Source organism: Eleutherodactylus coqui, chromosome 5 (assembly GCF_035609145.1).
Source record: "Eleutherodactylus coqui strain aEleCoq1 chromosome 5, aEleCoq1.hap1, whole genome shotgun sequence".
Lineage (NCBI taxonomy): Eukaryota > Metazoa > Chordata > Amphibia > Anura > Eleutherodactylidae > Eleutherodactylus > Eleutherodactylus coqui.
The window spans coordinates 14,657,882-14,678,664 of record NC_089841.1 but is presented as its reverse complement, the minus strand read 5'-3'; the positions used below and the strand labels follow the sequence as shown (position 1 = coordinate 14,678,664).

Below are 20,783 nucleotides of genomic sequence, written 5' to 3'. Positions count from 1 at the left end.
TGTATTATCTGTATATAAAGAATGACTTCAGTGTCCGTCTGTGTTTCCTGCAGTTCCATCCAGTAAGAGAAGAACCCCAGAGAGATGTCCCCATCCTCTTCTTCCACAGGACCATCAGGTAGATGGAGATGTCCCTTTGATCTGTAGAAGGCTGTGAAGCTCTTGTCTTCAGTCTTATGTCTTCTTCTTGTGTGATGAGGCCGGTGGAGGTGGCAAGATTGCCGCTGACCAGAGACGTTACATCTTGTCTGGATCTTCTCCCAGTTTTCTGGCGGTGGAGACTGCTGGTGAGAATAAGGAGCCAGCAGGTTGGATTTATAGCTATCTGCTCCTTTATTTCCCCCGAGACAAGCAGCAAATGTGTCTAGTAGATGCTGATCTCCTCCACTGAGACAACATGCAGCGTGTATAGCTATGCCGGGTGTACATGTGTATGATATTCCAGAGCGGTCATGGAGCCGCCATCTAATATCTATGTCCAGCTTCTAGACCTGCAGCTATGTGGCTCAGATAACTACTTCTGTCAGGTCATTATGTCATGACTTTTACAATATTTGTCTCACAGCTTTTGTATCAGGATGAAGATCTGACCAATATTAATACTACAGAGACAAATGTGAGGGGTGATCAGCGGTGTAAAGAGGGGATTCCTACAGGTAACCGCCCAGGTGAGTAGTAACCACTAAATACAGCAGAGAAGAGTCACAGATTCTCTTCGGTCACCGGCTGCAGATAGTTATGTAGATTTATAAGCTCTGTGATCTGTCAGATTTTCCGCTGTATATTCCCCCATTCAGCCGGAGTACAAACTAAATATGGCTGACAATGTGATATGTTATAGGAGATGACACAGGATGGGCATTTATAATATGGATGGTATGTTTATGTGTAAATCTTTCTTCATCATCTGCTGTCAGTACTTATCAGGTAAAAGTGCCCAATTTTCAGTTCAAAACCAATAGCTCCTATTAGTCTCCTATGATATTACTATGTGCTAACACAATAGAACATTGAGCCATAGACCCAGATAGCAGAATGCAGAAGGTGGAAACCTAGATCCAGAATTTGGAGATTTGAAGCTTACTGCTGTCAGTCAAGAATTCTGCTCAAAAGGGACTTGAAGAAAATCATGCTATAAAAAAACTTTCAGGGTCCCCATATTATTATTAGCAACCTCAGTTAGATTCAGAGTTGCAGTTTTTGGTGACGTTTTTTGCACATATTTTGATCAACATCAGAAGTAGAAGGAAAAATATAAAGAACGTGTCCTCCATTATAACAGAAGACGGCATCTGCTAATCCGGTATCTGAGCTGAAGGCTTCGTTTGTAGACTCTGGTATAGATCCGGCACCAAATAATGGACAACATACTGTAGCATACTGCACTGTCTTGTCCAGGACATATCAGCGGGCATGCCTGAAGCCGGATGGACCACATTGTAGGCAGTTATATTGCCATGTGCTAGATGTGGCACTCTTGTGTTTTTTGTTAGGCTTCTAGTATGGAGCTAAACATCGTAAGGCGCCAGCACTGGTGTGTGTACTAATCCGGCCTTACACTTGCTCCACCGCCATGACTTCTTCATACATGACCATACTGCTCCCCTCTGTGATAAAGTACATGTAGCTGTCAGGAGTGTGTGAGACGGACACCACCTAATAGCACTGACTCACAGGGACCTTTATGGTTCCCCACTGAGCATTTACTAGAAGAGTGGTGACAGGTAGACTGATACATGACCCTGTGAAGATGGGGGCTTCACCACAGAAAGGGGAAACTGCAAGAGAACGGCCTGGTCGCCGAACATCATGATCTGCTGGTCCTCGCTCTACAACTGTTTTGCCATTGCTGTTTTTAGTGAGTTAATAACTGAGTTTTGCCACCTGACTTGTAGCACTGAAATGTTTCTCAAAAAATCTAATCCTCTTTATATACTGCATACATATTCTGCAGCACTTTACATCACTTGACATTTTGGGTTCTGTTTGAGCTTTCAATTTTTAAATTCTCCTTATAGTATGTTTTTTGAAATGTGGGAGAAAACCAATGCAAACACAGGAAGAACATACAAACTCAATGCAGATGTTGTCCATAGTGTTAACCATAAAGCTACTGTCTGTCTAATATTATCAATATAATTTGCAAGATAGTAAAATTTGCTTTTTTTGGCAGATGATGGTATCAGGATCTCAGAGGGACAACTGATATCTGCAGATTGTAAAGCAGAACATTGTGGTATCACACAATATACAGATGAAGTACCTGCCATTATCCCAGATGTTCCCTCAGCCCTTCATAGCAAAAATCAATCATCTGATCGTCTTATACAGGTTCCATCTTCTGATTCATCACAGACTGATAAGATAAGTCACAGACGGGGAGAAGATCACAGAGCTCATGCAGGGAAGAATCCATATTCATGTACAGAATGTGGGAAATGTTTTACAAGGAAATCAAATCTTGTTGCACATAAGAGAATTCACACAGGAGAGAGGACATTTTCATGCTCTGAATGTGGGAAATATTTTACATGGAAATCAGGTCTTGTTTCACATAAGAGAATTCACACAGGAGAGAAGCCATTTTCATGTTTGGAATGTGGAAAATGTTTTATAACCAAATCCTATTTTATTAAACATCAGAGAAGTCACACAGGAGAGAAGCCATTTTCATGTTCAGAATGTGGGAAATGTTTTGCAAGAAAATCACAGCTTCTAACACATGAGAGAATGCACACAGGAGAGAAGCCATTTTCATGTTCAGAATGTGGGAAATGTTTTGCAAGGAAATCAGATCTTGTTTCACATAAGAAAATTCACACAGGAGAGAAGCCATTTTCATGTTCAGAATGTGGGAAATGCTTTAAAAACAAATCCTATTTGGCTATACATCAGAGAGTTCACACAGGGGAGAAGCCATATTCATGTTCAGAATGTGGGAAATGTTTTCCAAGGAAATCACATCTTCTTATACATAATAAAATGCACACAGGAGAGAAACCATTTTCATGTTCAGAATGTGGGAAATGTTTTGCAAGCAAAGCACATCTTCTTAGACATAACGGAATTCACACTAGGGAGAAGCCATTTCCATGTTCAGAATGTGGGAAACGCTTTATAAACAAATCCTATTTGGCTATACATCAGAGAATTCACACAGGGGAGAAGCCATTTTCATGTTCAGAATGTGGGAAATGTTTTCCAAGGAAATCACATCTTTTTATACATAAAAAAATGCACACAGGAGAGAAGCCATTTTCATGTTCAGAATGTGGGAAATGTTTTGCAAGCAAAGCACATCTTCTTAGACATAACAGAATTCACACAGGGGAGAAGCCATAGTCATGTTCAGTATGTGGGAAATGTTTTATTCAGAAACCACATATTGTAAGTCACAAGAGAAGTCACACACAGAAAAAAAAATTATAGCAGCTACTAAGTGACATCTTATGCAAAAGAAACAGTAAATTAAGAGTATTGTATGTAATTACCAATGAACATCTGTTATTCAAAAAGCAAATACACTTCAGATAACCTGCCCTATAAATCATCATATCTTTCACATTAACCTCTTAGTGAAGAGTCTATTTTGTGGTTTAGGGACCAAGTGATTGCAAGAGCTATTACTCATGGAAAACCATATGAGGGCTTGCTCTTTTGGGACAAGTTGTGCTTTTTAATGGCACCTGGGGTACATATCCTATTTTGTATAACTTTTATGCAAAATTTGTGGGGAGGAGGTGGAAAAACTTCTCAGATATTGCACCATTGTTTTTGGCTTTTGTTTTTATGGCATTCACGATTCAGTAATAGTAACACATGATCTGCATGATTACATAAAGAAAAACAATTGAATCTGCATTGCTGCTTTTTAAGGTCAATAACCTTTTTATTTTTGCTGCAACTGAGCTATATGTGTTTTTTTATGTGGGAAGAGTTGTAGATTTTATTGGTACCAGTTTGAGGTACATGTGACTTTTGGATAGCTTTTTATTGTGTTTTTTTGGGAGAGAAATGAAAATAGACAAAATAAAATAATGAAATATTTAAATTGTCTGGGTCATTACGGACACAGTAATACCTATTTTGTGTTGCTTTTTAAAAATGTTCTAACCTATTTTCTCCATTTGAAAAGGGTTTGGTGGTAAAATGCATTATTTAAAACTGGTTTTCCCCTTTTAACTGTTTTTACACTATTTTTTAGTCCCTCAAGGGGTCTCAAAAATGCAATAGTTTGATTGCTACAAAAGTACATTAAATTACTTATGTAGGGGGGCATGGCCTAGCCTGCAGAGGGAGCAGTCGCTTCAGAGCTCCTGCAGCCACTGACAGATTTTCGGATCTGCAGACTTCTATGAGCTCTCCCTGAACCGCTCAACACAAGCTTTAGCTACCTCGGTAAGGCGGATTTCGCCGATTACCAAAACGGACGACATGGGAGATCAGGGCCTACCTCCAGAGGTGAAGCCGGGACCTCGAGTCGGGAGCCGGAGCCAACCGGAAGTCTGGCGTCTCTTCCGCCTCCATTGAGAGACTACGCACGCTGCCGCCAGACTAAGCACCAGAGCTTCCCTGGATTAAGGTCGGTTGGGGAGGGGACTGAGGAGCACCGATCAGAGGAAACAACCCAGCGGTGCCGCGACCTGGGCCTGATCTCCCCACTCCCCCCATCACCATCGGAAAGCAGCAGAGCGGGAAGGACTAGATCGGCTCTGCCTGCGACTCCCGTTTTAAGACCGCTGAGCGTTGGTCATTCTAGCCCTTGGGCCACAGAGCAAAACAGAGCCTGAGGCTCATACAGGTACCTTCACTCCCGGTGTACCGCGGGGTGCCCTCCCCCTCCCCCCACCGGTCACCGACCCTACGCCTGCTTTGCCACAAGGAGAACTCTCTGCATCCCCTCCCTGCTTGAATATTCCACCGCACAAAGAGGAGGTATTGCCCAGTGACAAGATAACAGCGCACCCTCAGACTACAGACCTAGCCTGCACAACAACAGATCGTCAGCAAACTACCTGAAGCACAGGCCTAGCCTGAATTTTTTCTGGTACCTCTTTTGCGGTACTCCAAATGTTCTCGCACTGCGCAGCTACTATATTCTTTCCCAACTCAGACCTCCAACCCCCCCCCCCCCCTCTACTTTCACATAAGGAAGAGAGCATATAATTAATAGGACTTTAACAATCCTTTGAAGTGCAGGCACAGCCTGAATTTTTACTGGTGCACCTATAGGGAGCACTGAACATTTCAATCCTCACACCCCCACAACAGTTCCCCCCCACCCACCCAACCCTCCCAAAAACACAAAAAAAGTCTCCTACCAGTAAGTCCGCAGCAAGTTTTTGAAGCACAGGCCCAGCCTGAATTTTTTCTAAAAGATTTCTATAGTGGAACTCTAATACTACAACAAGTGACCCGCTCAGCGAGCGAAGACCTACAGATTACATCAACAGCAGCTGGCCCCCCATGGAGCATAGCTAAATCTCCTGGGTCGTGAAGGGCACCACTGCGAGACCTCATCTCAATACCAAACAGCTATACATTATGGGGAAAACTAACCAGGATAAGAGTACTGATATCCTGAGCACTCACGCCCCACTAAAGGTCAAACCGACATGCAGAGATTTCTAAAAGAACGCAGCTCTAGATCTCCTCACCCATCCAGTAAAAAAACCTTAAAAATGTCCACATCAATCAGTCGCAGCACTGAAAGACAACGGCGCACTCTCTGCAACCACTACATCCTATAACTCCCTTAGAGTTCCCTACACTCTACTTACGGGACTTGTTTCTATCCTATAACTCTCTACCCCAGCTATCTGTGTACCTACCCCCCCCCCTTGCCTCATATCTCTTACCTCCTTCCGCCTTTAACTCCCACCTTCATCTGAACCCTAAACTTCCTAGACGTTCAAGTAGTAATCAGAACTCTACTTCATAACAACTCTTGTGCATATTATCTAACGGTCCTGATCCTTTTACCCCCCTCGAGCCATGGCCTCCTCCTCCGGGACTGGCGATGGTGTCGTCCGCTTCACGTCATTCAACGTCCGAGGTCTGAACTCTCCGAATAAGAGACACAATGTGGCCCAGATCCTGAAAAAATGTAAGTCCAAAATTCTACTATTACAAGAGACACACTTTAAAGGAGACAGAGACTTTTCACTACCTGGGGGGCTTTTCCGCCAGTGTTTCCACAGCTCCCACCCAGGCTCTGCTTCAAAAGGGGTTTCCATACTGTTCGACAACTCCATACCCTTTACGCTCACTGCCCAACATTCCGACGGAGAAGGCAGGGTCCTCATCCTTAAGGGTAGGATCGCAAAATATCAAAATAATGATTGCAAACCTATATGCCCCCAATTCAGAACAAATCCCCTGGATAATAAAACAACTAGAAGTACTCAAACAATTTGCGGAGGGACACATTATCCTAGGAGGGGACCTAAACGTAACCATAAACCCCCTACTGGACTCTTCTTCAGCCCGTTCCCAGATCTCCCAGGCCAAATTAAAAAGACTTGGTAAGTCACTACATGATCTGGGGATAATGGATGTCTGGCGTTTGTCACAGCCCTCTTCTACGGACTTTACCTTTTTCTTACCAGTACACGCCTCCATCCAGAGGCTGGACTAAATTTTTGCCTCCTCCAGCCTCCTATCGAACCTTCGGGAAACTAAAATTGATTCTATAACACTATCGGATCACGCCCCTGTTCATGCTGACTTTCACTTGGACAGTGAGGCTCCTCGTGAGTGGAAATGGTGCCTAAATGACTCCCTGCTAGATTCCGCTGAAGAGAGATCTCGTCTAGGGCTCTCGATAGAGGAATTTTTCAAAATAAACCGAAAAGACAATCTCAAACTTCTATTGACATGGGAAACCCATAAAGCATTCATGAGGGGTCACTTAATAGCTCTAGGATCCAGAATTAAAAAACAAAAACAAAAAGAGATAGACAACTACTTCCGACGAATAGCTAAATTAGAACAAGCAACAAAATTATCACAGTCTAAAGCGAATGTAGACGAATTAGCTACGTTGAGGAAGGACCTACGCTGTTGCCTCAATGATAAGTTCAATAAAAAACACCTCTTCCTTAAACAACGAATATATGCACACAGTAATAGGGGTAGCAAACTTATGACAGCTCTACTCAAGAAGGTTCGATCTAGAAACTATATCCAGATGCTAAAAATGCATTCAGGTTCAGTGGTCTCTACAACCTCAGAAACAGCAAAGAAATTTCAATACTTTTATTCTAAACTCTACAATCTCGAGGAATGTGGAACCTCCCCAGTTAGACACAAAGTCAAAAGTCAGATCGACTCCTTCCTAAAATCCCTGAATCTCACAAAATCTGACAACAAAGACACCTCTCTCCTTCTCAATGCAATTACAACCAAAGTAGTAGAGGAGATAATAGACTCCTGTCCTCAGGGGAAAAGCCCCAAGCCTGATGGCTTCTCACTAGCATATTATAGAATCTTTAAAATACAACTTGTCCCGCACTTGATGGAAGTGTTTAATGCACTTCTTAAGGGGAAGAAGCTCCCCAAACAAGCCCAGGAAGCACATGTCACTTTAATCCATAAGGACAACAAAGACCCAAAAGTATGCGGTAGCTACAGGCCCATCTCTTTGATTAATCTCGACGTGAAGATATGGACCAAACTACTAGCTAGAAGAATGGAAGACTTTATCCCTACCCTTGTCAACCCCTTAGCAAACAGGATTTGTGAAAGGAAGAGAGGGTAAAGATAATTGCAGACACTACATGCAATTAAATACTCCCCAAAACGCGACATCCCACTGGCTCTTGTTAGCACCAACACCGAGAAGGCCTTTGACAAGGTGGACTGGACCTACATGGAAAGGGTTCCCTCCAACTTTAACTTTCCCACCCCCTTCATCTCCACGATCTTTTCTTTGTATACTGAACCACACGCTAGATTAAAGATTAATGACACCTTATCCCCCCCCCCCTTCGATATCCGCAATGGCACCCGCCAAGGCTGCCCCCTCTCCCCCACCCTATTTATACTTGCTATGGAACCCCTACTCCAATGGGTGAGACAAGACCCAGTAATAAAGGGACTAAGAATTGGCAAATATACACTCTCCACAGCAGCCTTTGCGGATGACATAATGTTTATCGTAACCGAGCCGGAGAGAAATATGTTTAGACTTACATCCCTTCTAAATGGCTTTGGTGCTTTTTCAAATTTCAAGATAAATTTCTCCAAATCGACAATACTAAATATCTCGATCCCCAAGAAACATTGCAACTCATTGAGGTCCAGTTCACCCTTGTCTTGGTCAGAAGTATCGGTAGACTACTTAGGCATCAAACTCAAATAGAGAACATATTCAGCGAAAACTTCCTACCTCTGATCGACCAGGTCAAAGCACTCATACGCTCCTATGACTTACCAGCACTATCCCGGTTTGTTAGGAAAAATGGACCAAAGTCATATGTACTCCCTATAGTGATATATAAACTCCGTATGCTCCCGATACACCTACCTACGTCCTTTTTTAAAACCCTACGTATGGCCTTCTCGGGGTTCGTTTGGAGGCAGAGGAGACCCAGATTGGCCTATAGTCTGATGATTAAAAGGAGAGCTGAAGGAGGAATAGACCTCCCATCCATTCAGGACTTCTACAAAGCAGTCCAACTTAGATATTGGATGGACTTAACTAGCCCATCGAAGGACCCACTACTGAGTGCTCTTGCTGAGGAGGTGCATGGAGACTTCTTTCTGGAAGATCTCTGGTTCCCAATAAAGAACACTTATAGGTCAAAAAAAATTTGACCCCTTGTTTAGAGGGCCCTGCGAGATCTGTGACGGGCTAAGTGAATCCCTAGCTCCTAAACCTTCGCCAAAAGTGCCACTTCAGACCTTACATAAACTGTTAGGCCTCCCTCAAGACCCAGGGATCTCCAGTATCTGGAGAGGGGCATACAACTGGCGGGTAGAAGACTTGCAAGCCTTAATCCCTAAAACCCCTGAGGAAATTAAGACAGAATCTGCTCCCCCGTCAAACCTTTTCCATTCTGCAGATAAAGCATATTCACGAAACCTTCCGTGAATTCCAGGCAAAATTTAAATCTCCCCGCCCCAAAACTCAATTTGAAAAATTTCTCAACGAAAACAACCCCAAAATGCCCAAAATTTCATATTTAAGAAAACATTTTATTTCACCTTTTCCCATCGTGGGAAAAAGAACTGGGAATATCAAATGCAGGCGCCAATTTCATCCTGGGGACGGCCTACGGCCTCTTCATGCATTCTCATGGTGCCATTATAAGTAGCTAGTCAGATTGTACAAAACCCCACAATGTCTATTCAGCTATAAGCTAGCACCCCACAACAGATGCTGGAGATACGATTCTGGCATCGGATTCTATTCCCACATCTGGTGGGACTGCCCAGGCATTGTACCCTACTGGAGGGGGGTCAAGGAAGTCCTCAGACTGATCCACCCAAATCTATCCATAAGAGCAGATTTGATCTTTCTATGGAAACCCTCACCTGCCTTCCACCCTCTGAAAAACAAATTGACGGCTTTCCTCTTGGATACTGCCAAAGCCCTGATTCCTTTACACTGGTTGCAAAAGACACCCCCTACCATATCCCAATGGAGGGAAAAAACAGACATGCTGTGCAACATGGAAGAACTTTCGAGCTGGTCTAAAGGCACCCATGACAAGTTCCTCCAGATCTGGACCCCATGGAGAAACCTGAGACACAACCCCTAGCTCAAGGGTTGCCCTAAAAAATGTCTAAGACAAAGAGGAAGACAAATCACTACGACTCCCTCCCCTCGAGAGATCAGCTTTAGCTGGATAGCACCCCCAAAATTCTGGGCCCATGGTGACCTCGAGACCTTGGACGTTTGTCGCTTGACTTCGGCCCTTGACCACAGCTGGACTCAGCGCCCTCACTGTCCCAGAGTGTGTAAGATCCGCAAGACATATATATAGGGGAGCTGGACTTCCTACCTATTTACCCCCTCCCCCCCCCTTCCTCTATCTCTATAACCACTCCCCACACTTCTCCCCCCCCTTCCCTTCTCCTCCCCAGTTTTTCTCTCTTCACTGTTACTCTCCGTTACAAACTTTGTTCCATATTCCTAGTTTGTGTACCTACAGTATGCAGGTTTAACTGTTATTGAGAGCACGATTCACAGATGCTCGTATTAGTTTTGAATTTTATTTGAGTTTTAGAAAGCAATGTACTTCAGTTTTGATTATAAATGTAAAACTGCTGATAGAACTTTCGCTAGAATGAGCATTCTTTGTTATATCAGCTACTTCATCGCATTTTCCTTTGTATGGAACTTTTTTGAAAACTCAATAAAAATTGATAAAAAAAAAAATTACTTATGTAGTGCATTCTATGAAGCTTATGACAGCAGCCTATTAGACTCCAGCAGAGGTGGGGTCTAATAGGTTGAGTTGCATAGCAGAAAAGGGAGGCCTTCTTCAGGCTTCTGTCTGCTGTTGAAACCCATTGGTACTTTGTGATATTGTTGTGGGGGGCTGGTGGCTGACAGAAAGTGTCCCCTCCCTCTGTCATCTGCTTACATGCTGCAGTTGTTATTGTTTGTGCATGTAATGGTTTTAACTGGCAGGATCTGAGGTTTCTCCGCTATTGGCTGCTTTAGCAGTTTGGCTGGCAGTTATCAGCAAAGCCACTGCCTTAAAAAAATATATGTGCAAATTAAAAGCCCTTTAGTGAGGTCAGTATTCCCTACCAGTGATTTGAGGATAGAAGGTGTCCTCAAACCACTGGTGAGGAATACAACCAGCTACTTACAGGACACCATGGACTAAGTGAACAAACTGTCAACTATAGGTCCCTTCCCTGATGGCACCATCCTGGCCACCATGGATGTGGAGTCCTTATACCCCTACATCCTACACATGGACTGACAGCCTGCCAAGCACACCTTGAGACCAATAGGGTTTGCCTGTGAATTGATGTTACAACTCACAAGATTTATCGTCACACACAATTATGTCTCCTTTGACCAAGAGATATTCCTTCAACTCACTGGAACCGCCATGGGCAGTAAAATGGCACCGCAATATGCCAACCTTTTCATGGCAAGACTGGAGAGTGACTTTCTGGCTTCCTATCCCTGCAAACCATTGGCCTACTTCTGCTTCATTGATGACATCATAAATCATCTGAACCAACATTGAACAAGAACTAATAATACTGCATAAGAGATTCAACGCATTTCACCCCACCATAAACCTGACATTAAACTACTTATATACAGAAATCAACTTTTTGGACACCGCCTAAAAATTTTGAACAACTTAGTACAGGCATCCATATACCAAAAAGCAATTGATCAGCCTACATACCTAAGATGGGACAGTTACTACCCTAAGCACATCAAATAAGTCCATCGTCTACAGCCAGGCCATTAGATATAACTAGATCTGCTCCAACGCAACAGACAGACAGCAACATTTATACAATAGAAGCAGAAACCAAAGAGTGGCAACAGCACGGAAAATACATTTATGTTTCAAAAATATTTATTAAAAGAAAATTTAGACTGTTGGCAACATTCCTGCTGCATAGACCCGACACAGGGGGCGAGAAGTTTAGCAAAACAACAAAAATTCTTGGCATATAAAGCATCAATTAGCTCTAAAATGAATAGTTATAAAATGGTACAAATTCAAAAGCATTGTACAGGGTGAAACACGCAAAATACATTTAGCTCAGAAGTATACATACCTATAATAAATACTCTAATCACATTAAATAATACAAGGTTCTTGGTATAGGCCCATCCACCAACGTCCGGGTGACCAAGCTTTTAGATGGGTCCCAAAGGTAATACCAGGTGGTTTAATCTTAACTTGTGAAAAATAGGTACCTACTAGAGATGAGCGAACGTACTCGTCCGAGCTTGATGCTCGGGCGAATATTAGCGTGTTCGGGATGCTCGTTACTCTTAACGAGTACCACGCGATGTTCGGGTTACTTTCAGTTTCCTGTCTGAGACGTTAGCGCGCTTTTCTGGCCAATTGAAAGACAGGGAAGGCATTACAACTTCCCCCTGTGATGTTCCAGCCCTATACCACCCCCCTGCTGTGAGTGGCTGGGGAGATCAGATGTCACCCGAGTATAAAAGTCGGCCCCTCCCGCGGCTCGCCACAGATGCCTTGTGAGATAGCTGAGGGATAGTGCTGCTGGTGCCGGAGCTGCTGTAGGGAGAGCGTTAGGAGTTAGTGTAGGCTTCAAGAACCCCAACGGTCCTTCTTAGGGCCACATCTAACAGTGTGCAGTACTGTGGAGGCTGCCTTTTGCAGTGGTGCACTTTTTTTTTTTTTGTATATCGGCCGTGCAGAGCATTGCGCCCTGCAGTAATTGTACAGGGACAGAAGTGGTGGTTAGGCAGGGAGAGTGTTAGGAGTGAGTGTAGGCTTCAAGAACGCCAACGGTCTTTCTTAGGGCCACATTTAACCGTGTGCAGTACTGTGCAGGCTGCTGTTAGCAGTGTTGCATTTTTGTTTTTTTCAAAATCGGCTGTGCAGAGCATTGCGCCCTGCAGTAATACTACAGGGACAGAATTGTGTAGGCAGGGCCAGAAGACATATATTATTGATTGAATAGACGCAGTGGGCCTTTTCTTTAAAAAAAAAGGGAAACATTCTATTTGGCCTGCCTCTGACAGTCCTCAGCGTTCTGGGTACGTGTGTGGTGGGTGCAGAACGTAAATAAATCATACGCAACCAGCTACGTTTAACAGCAGGCTTGCGCCAATTTATTTCCTGCCTGGGAAAAATCACCGCTCTGCTGTACTTTATATAACACTGCAGTTCTGTGGAACACATTTCTTATCTGATTGAATATAGTCAGTGGGCCTTCCCTTTAAAAAAAAAAAAAGGGAAACATTCTATTTGGCCTGCCTCTGACAGTCCTCAGCGTTCTGGGTACGTGTGTGGTGGGTGCAGAACGTAAATAAATCATACGCAGCCAGCTACGTTTAACAGCAGGCTTGCGCCAATTTATTTCCTGCCTGGGAAATCAAATCACTGGTAATACAGCATGCTGAGGGGTAGGGGTAGGCCTAGAGGACGTGGACGCGGCCGAGGACGCGGAGGGCCAAGTGAGGGTGTGGGCACAGGCCGAACTCCTGATTCAGGTGTATCGCAGCCGACTGCTGCGCGATTACGAGAGAGGCACGTTTCTGGCGTCCCCACATTCATCGCACAATTAATGGGTCCACGCGGGAGACCTTTATTAGAAAATGAGCAGTGTGAGCAGGTCCTGTCCTGGATGGCAGAAAGTGCTTCGAGCAACCTATCGTCCACCCACAGTTCTGCGCCGTCCACTGCTGCAAATCCAAATTCTCTGTCTGCTGCTCCTCCTTCCTCCCAGCCTCCTCACTCCACTACAATGACACATGCTCAGGAGCGGGAACACTCCCAGGAACTGTTCTCGGGCCCCTGCTCAGATTGGCAGCAGTGGTTCCTCTCCCACCGGAGGAGTTTATCGTCACTGATGCCCAACCATTGGAAAGTTCCCGGGGTCCGGGGGATGAGGCTGGGGACTTCCGGCAACTGTCTCAAGACCTTTCAGTGGGTGAGGAGGACGATGACGATGAGACACAGTTGTCTATCGGTGAGGTAGTAGTAAGGGCAGTAAGTCCGAGGGAGGAGCGCACAGAGGATTCGGAGGAAGAGCAGCAGGACGATGAGGTGACTGACCCCACCTGGTTTGCAACACCTACTCAGGACAGGTCTTCAGAGGGGGAGGCAAGGGCAGCAGCAGGGCAGGTTGCAAGAGGCAGTGCGGTGGCCAGGGGTAGAGGCAGGGCCAGACCGAATAATCCACCAACTGTTTCCCAAAGCGCACCCTCGCGCCATGCCACCCTGCAGAGGCCAAGGTGCTCTAAGGTCTGGCAGTTTTTCACAGAGACGCCTGACGACCGACGAACAGTGGTGTGCAACCTTTGTCGCGCCAAGATCAGCCGGGGAGCCACTACCAACAGCCTCACCACCACCAGCATGCGCAGACATATGATGGCCAAGCACCCCACAAGGTGGGATGAAGGCCGTTCACCGCCTCCGGTTTGCACCGCTGCCTCTCCCCCTGTGCCCGCTCTGAGGACACAGGCACTACCGTCTCCTGGCCTGCACCCACACCCTCACCTCCGCTGTCCTCGGCCCAATCCAGCAATGTCTCGCACCGCACCGTCCAGCCGTCGCTAGCGCAAGTGTTTGAGCGCAAGCGCAAGTACGCCGCCACGCATCCGCACGCTCAAGCGTTAACCGTCCACATAGCCAAATTTATAAGCCTTGAGATGCTGCCGTATAGGGTTGTGGAAACGGAGTGCTTCAAAAGTATGATGGCGGCGGCGGCCACGCGCTACTCAGTTCCTAGTCGCCACTACTTTTCCCGATGTGCCGTCCCAGCCCTGCATGACCACGTCTCCCGCAACATTGTACGCGCCCTCACCAACGCGGTTACTGCCAAGGTCCACTTAACAACGGACACGTGGACAAGCACAGGCGGGCAGGGCCACTACATCTCCCTGACGGCACATTGGGTGAATTTAGTGGAGGCTGGGACAGAGTCAGAGCCTGGGACCGCTCACGTCCTACCCATCCCCAGAATTGCGGGCCCCAGCTCGGTGGTGGTATCTGCGGTGGTGTATGCTTCCTCCACTAAACCACCCTCCTCCTCCTCCAACGCAACCTCTGTCTCGCAATCAAGATGTGTCAGCAGCAGCGCGTCGCCAGCAGTCGGTGTCGCGCGTCGTGGCAGCACAGCGGTGGGCAAGCGTCAGCAGGCCGTGCTGAAACTACTCAGCTTAGGAGATAAGAGGCACACGGCCCACGAACTGCTGCAGGGTCTGACAGAGCAGACCGACCGCTGACTTGCGCCGCTGAGCCTCCAACCGGGCATGGTCGTGTGTGACAACGGCCGTAACCTGGTGGCGGCTCTGCAGCTCGGCAGCCTCACGCACGTGCCATGCCTGGCCCACGTCTTTAATTTGGTGGTTCAGCACTTTCTGAAAAGCTACCCACGCTTGTCAGACCTGCTCGTAAAGGTGCGCCGGCTCTGCGCACATTTCCGCAAGTCCCACACGGACGCTGCCACCCTGCGGACCCTGCAACATCGGTTTACTCTGCCAGTGCACCGACTGCTGTGCGACGTGCCCACACGGTGGAACTCTACGCTCCACATGTTGGCCAGGCTCTATGAGCAGCGTAGAGCTATAGTGGAATACCAACTCCAACATGGGCGGCGCAGTGGGAGTCAGCCTCCTCAATTATTTTCAGAAGAGTGGGCCTGGTTGGCAGACATCTGCCAGGTCCTTCGAAACTTTGAGCAGTCTACCCAGGTGGTGAGCGGCGATGCTGCAATCATTAGCGTCACCATTCCTCTGCTATGCATCTTGAGAAGTTCCCTGCAAAGCATAAAGGCAGCCGCTTTGCGCTCGGAAACAGAGCCGGGGGAAGACAGTATGTCGCTGGATAGTCAGAGCACCCTCCTGTCTATATCTCAGCGCGTTCAGGAGGAGGAGGAGGAGCATGAGGAGGATGAGGAGGAGGGGGAAGAGACAGCTTGGCCCACTGCTGACGGTACCCATGCTGCTTGCCTGTCATCCTTTCAGCGTGTATGGCCTGAGGAGGAGGAGGAGGATCCTGAAAGTGATCTTCCTAGTGAAGACAGCCATGTGTTGCGTACAGGTACCCTGGCACACATGGCTGACTTCATGTTAGGATGCCTTTCTCGTGACCCTCGCGTTACACGCATTCTGGCCACTACGGATTACTGGGTGTACACACTGCTCGACCCACGGTATAAGGAGAACCTTTCCACTCTCATTCCCGAAGAGGAAAGGGGTTCGAGAGTGTTGCTATACCACAGGACCCTGGCGGACAAGCTGATGGTAAAATTCCCATCCGACAGCGCTAGTGGCAGAAGGTGCAGTTCCGAGGGCGAGGTAGCAGGGGAGGTGCGTAGATCGAGCAGCATGTACAGCACAGGCAGTACAACAGTCTTTAAGGCCCTGGACAGCTTTATGGCTCCCCAGTAAGACTGTGTCACCGCTCCCCAGTCAAGGCTGAGTCGGCGGGAGCACTGTAAAAGGATGGTGAGGGAGTACGTAGCCGATCGCACGACCATCCTCCCTGACGCCTCTGCCACCTACAACTACTGGGTGTCGAAGCTGGACACGTGGCCTGAACTCGCGCTGTATGCCCTGGAGGTGCTTGCTTGTCCTGCGGCTAGCGTCTTGTCAGAGAGGGTGTTTAGTGCGGCTGGGGGAATCATCACAGATAAGCGTACCCGCCTGTCAACCGACAGTGCCGACAGGCTTACACTCATAAAGATGAACAAAGCCTGGATTTCCCCAGACTTCTCTTCTCCACCAGCGGACAGCAGCGATACCTAAACAATACGTAGGCTGCACGCGCGGATGGAAGCATCGTTCTCTCTCACCATCCAAAACGGGGACCTTTCTGCTTCATCAATCTGTGTATAATATTCCTCCTCCTCCTCCTCCTGCTCCTCCTCCTGAAACCTCACGTAATCACGCCGAACGGGCAATTTTTTTTAGGGCCACAAGGCTCACTCATATAATTTTTCTTAAAAATTTTTATACGTTTCAATGCTCTTAAAAGCGTTGAAACTTTAACTTGAACCAATTTTTCGTTAAACTGGGCTGCCTCCAGGCCTAGTTACCACTTAAGCCACATTAACCAAAGCAATTAATGGGTTTCACCTGCCATCTTGGTTGGGCATGGCCAATTTTTTCTGAGGTACATTAGTACTGTTGGTACACCAATTTTTTTGGGCCCTCACCTACAGTGTAATCATAGTAATTTCTATGTTCTTCGCCTGCACTCATGGTACAGAAAGGTGTGTGGGGTTGGCCTACACTTTAGCTACATAAATGTAACTGGGGCCTTGTCTATACTGCAGCTACTGAAATGTGAAAGAGACTGTTATCTCCCTAAACTGCTGCAATGGGAATGTTACTGGGGCCTGTCTTGAGTGCTACTATTACTGAAATGGAACTAAGACTACGCTCCCCCTATACTGCTGCTAGTGATATGTTAGTGGGGCCTGTCCCTAATGCTACCGCTGAAATGTTAATAATTCTGGGCTCTGCCTATACCGCTGCTAATGGTATGTCACTGGGGTGTGGAAACAGAGGCTTCACAAAGACATGATGGCGGCGAGGCCATTTCCCACCAACGCTGTTACTGGTAAGGTGCATATAACCACGGACACGTGTAGAGGACACATAGTGCCTCCAAAACATCCCCCTCCTCCTCCAACAATGAAAACATTCTTGGCAAATACCTTTGCATTGGTCCGTCTGGTGGCAGTCCAAGAATTTCACCTTTAACGACACAACAAGAGAGCACCACCACCATCCCCCCGCCACGGCCCACTTAATCCTGGCCACATTCCGAAAACCAACTACATTAAACCGCGCTACCAGGTCCGCAGTCACCACCACATTACCACCAATGAGGTTACTGTTAAGGTACATATTACCAGTCAGACTGGGGCATGCAGTGTGGGCCGAATCCCACCTGTATTAAGCACGACATTACTACCTCAGCTGTGTTGGGCAATGCAATGGGATATTTTTATGTACCGCCGGTGGCTTCCTGGCACCCACCCATGCTGTGGGTCCACAGGGAATTTATAAATGCATCTGTTTCCACTTCTAAAGAACCCCAGTCAGACTGGGGCATGCAGTGTGGGCCGAAGCCCACCTGCATTAAGCACAACATTACTACCTCAGCTGTGTTGGGCAATGCAATGGGATATTTTTATGTACCGCCGGTGGCTTCCTGGCACCCACCCATGCTGTGGGTCCACAGGGAATTTATAAATGCATCTGTTTCCACTTCTAAAGAACCCCAGTCAGACTGGGGCATGCAGTGTGGGCCGAAGCCCACCTGCATTAAGCACAACATTACTACCTCAGCTGTGTTGGGCAATGCAATGGGATATTTTTATGTACCGCCGGTGGCTTCCTGGCACCCACCCATGCTGTCGGTCCACAGGGAATTATAAATGCATCTGTTTCCACTTCTAAAGAACCCCAGTCTGACTGGGGCATGCAGTGTGGGCCGAAGCCCACCTGCATTAAGCACGACATTACTACCTCAGCTGTGTTGGGCAATGCAATGGGATATATTTATGTACCGCCGGTGGGTTCCAGGGAGCCACCCATGCTGTGGGTCCTCAGGGAATTTATAAATGCATCTGTTTCCACTTCTAAAGAACCCCAGTCAGACTGGGGCATGCAGTGTGGGCCGAAGCCCACCTGCATTAAGCACAACATTACTACCTCAGCTGTGTTGGGCAATGCAATGGGATATTTTTATGTACCGCCGGTGGCTTCCTGGCACCCACCCATGCTGTGGGTCCACAGGGAATTATAAATGCATCTGTTTCCACTTCTAAAGAACCCCAGTCTGACTGGGGCATGCAGTGTGGGCCGAAGCCCACCTGCATTAAGCACGACATTACTACCTCAGCTGTGTTGGGCAATGCAATGGGATATTTTTATGTACCGCCGGTGGGTTCCAGGGAGCCACCCATGCTGTGGGTCCACAGGGAATTATAAATGCATCTGTTTCCACTTCTAAAGAACCCCAGTCTGACTGGGGCATGCAGTGTGGGCCGAAGCCCACCTGCATTAGGCACGACATTACTACCTCAGCTGTGATGGGCACTGCAATGGGATATTTTTATGTACCGCCGGTGGGTTCCAGGGAGCCACCCATGCTGTCGGTCCACAGGGACTTCACAATAGGGAGTTGTACCTGCCTGTGTCTATGAATTAAAAAGCCCGGTCTGACTGGGGCATGCAGACACCTTGACAGAATGAATAGTGTGTGGCACATAGGTTCCCCATTGCTATGCCCACGTGTGCAGCTCCAGATGGAGGTGGCACAGGATTGAATTTCTCATTGCTTCTGTACAGCATTGTGGACTATCGCCCCGCCCCTTTTATGGGGGGGTCGCTGCCTAGCCATGCCAACCCTCTGCAGTGTGTGCCTGCTTTTCCTGTGGCAGACGCACTTATAAATAGACATGAGTGTGGCGTGGCATGAGGGCAGCTGAAGGCTGCGCAGGGACACTTTGGTGTGCGCTGTGGACACTGGGTCATGCGGGGGGGTTGGGCAGCATGTAACCCAGGAGAAGTGGCAGCAGAGTGTCATGCAGGCAGTGATTGTGCTTTGTTGGAGGTAGTGTGGTGCTTAGCTAAGGTATGCTTTGCTAATGAGGGCTTTTCAGAAGTAAAAATTGTTGGGAGGGGGGGGCCCACTCTTGCCGCTATTGTGGCTTAATAGTGGGACCTGGGAACTTGAGATGCAGCCCAACATGTAGCCCCTCGCCTGTCCTATCCGTTGCTGTGTCGTTCCCATCACTTTCTTGAATTGCCCAGATTTTCACACATGAAAACCTTAGCGAGCATCGGCGAAATACAAAAATGCTAGGGTCGCCCATTGACTTCAATGGGGTTCGTTATTCGAAACGAACCCTCGAGCATCGCGATAATTTCGTCCCGAGTAACGAGCACCCGAGCATTTTGGTGCTCGCTCATCTCTAGTACCTACCTCTAAGAATGCTCCTCTCTTGGGACTTAGCCCACAACTAAAACCTGGGAAGGTAGGATACCATTTATATGGTCCAATAGGAGGGACAGAAGGTAAATGGATGGCACACATGCACAACCAGGTGGAGGCAGCCACAGCTCCACAATATTTATTTAAAAAAAGTATAAAATAGGTCAGCACTTCCCAATAAAAATCTATAAGTGCATGTTAAACCATGGCTTCAACATACAATAGAGGCAGAAACTGATATGGTTTGGTACTAATATGCCTCATGAATATCTGCCCCCTTCCTGATTAAAATGTCCTGTGCATGCACAGAAGAATCACACGCTGATACACAGTTCAGTTGAATGACACTCCTTTATTCTAATCAAGCTGCATGGGGTTTTATAGATAGTGTGCATAGTTAATATGCCATGAAGTACAGATCTTTAGCGGATTGGTTATTGTTTTAAATGGGTTTCTCCCTCCAGGAGCTGACATCATGATCTTGGAATTTCTGGACTAGGGAGTTGCCATATTGAGTAAATTGTTAGAAACACGGTGGAAGGGGGAGAGCGAGTTTGTCGCATTTCAAGAAGCACCGTGTTAGTAGTGTAGAAAAAGCACATATTTACAATAGGCATTTTGCTTAGTTTATTACAGTCCATCACAATCCCCCCTTAAAATGACTATTTTATCTGTCCCTAATCTCGGGCCTATCTTATCTGTCTTTATGTGCCTTGGAACTCTTTTGTGCCACATGTTAGATGAGGCATGGCTATCCCATGACTCCCCTTGCCATGGACTTTGCACATAGAGAAGTCAGATGCTGTCCCTATGGGCTTAAAGGTATTGTAATTGCTTAGGAAAAAGAGTCTGCAGGGGGGTGTAGGATTTCTCATAGTCGTCTGGACTCTCCGTGTTCAGCAACGTCAGCGCAGCAGTATCCACGGCCTTCTCACAGAGTTTCTTTAGGTGGGGTAATACGCAGCAGACTATGATGGTAAGAATAATCAGGATCACAAGTATGGTTATCCCTTCCTGAGCCAGCATTCTCTGCCACCCACTCATCCAACTAAAATAGAAAAAATGTCAACACACAGCACTCACATACATCCAAAGAATGGCAGGACTATGGTATCAATGCATGCCAAGGGAAAGTGAAACCGG

At 46.8% G+C, this 20,783-nt stretch overlaps 1 protein-coding gene and 1 pseudogene across 1 annotated transcript in view; both read left to right on the top strand.

Annotated features, from left to right (window-relative positions):
- LOC136629011 (zinc finger protein 345-like) overlaps positions 1–20,783 on the top strand; it is a 185,224-nt gene that overhangs the window by 23,450 nt on the left and 140,991 nt on the right. The gene's annotated exons all lie outside the window — the stretch shown is intronic.
- LOC136629053 (gastrula zinc finger protein XlCGF57.1-like) lies at positions 41–3,568 on the top strand (annotated as a pseudogene).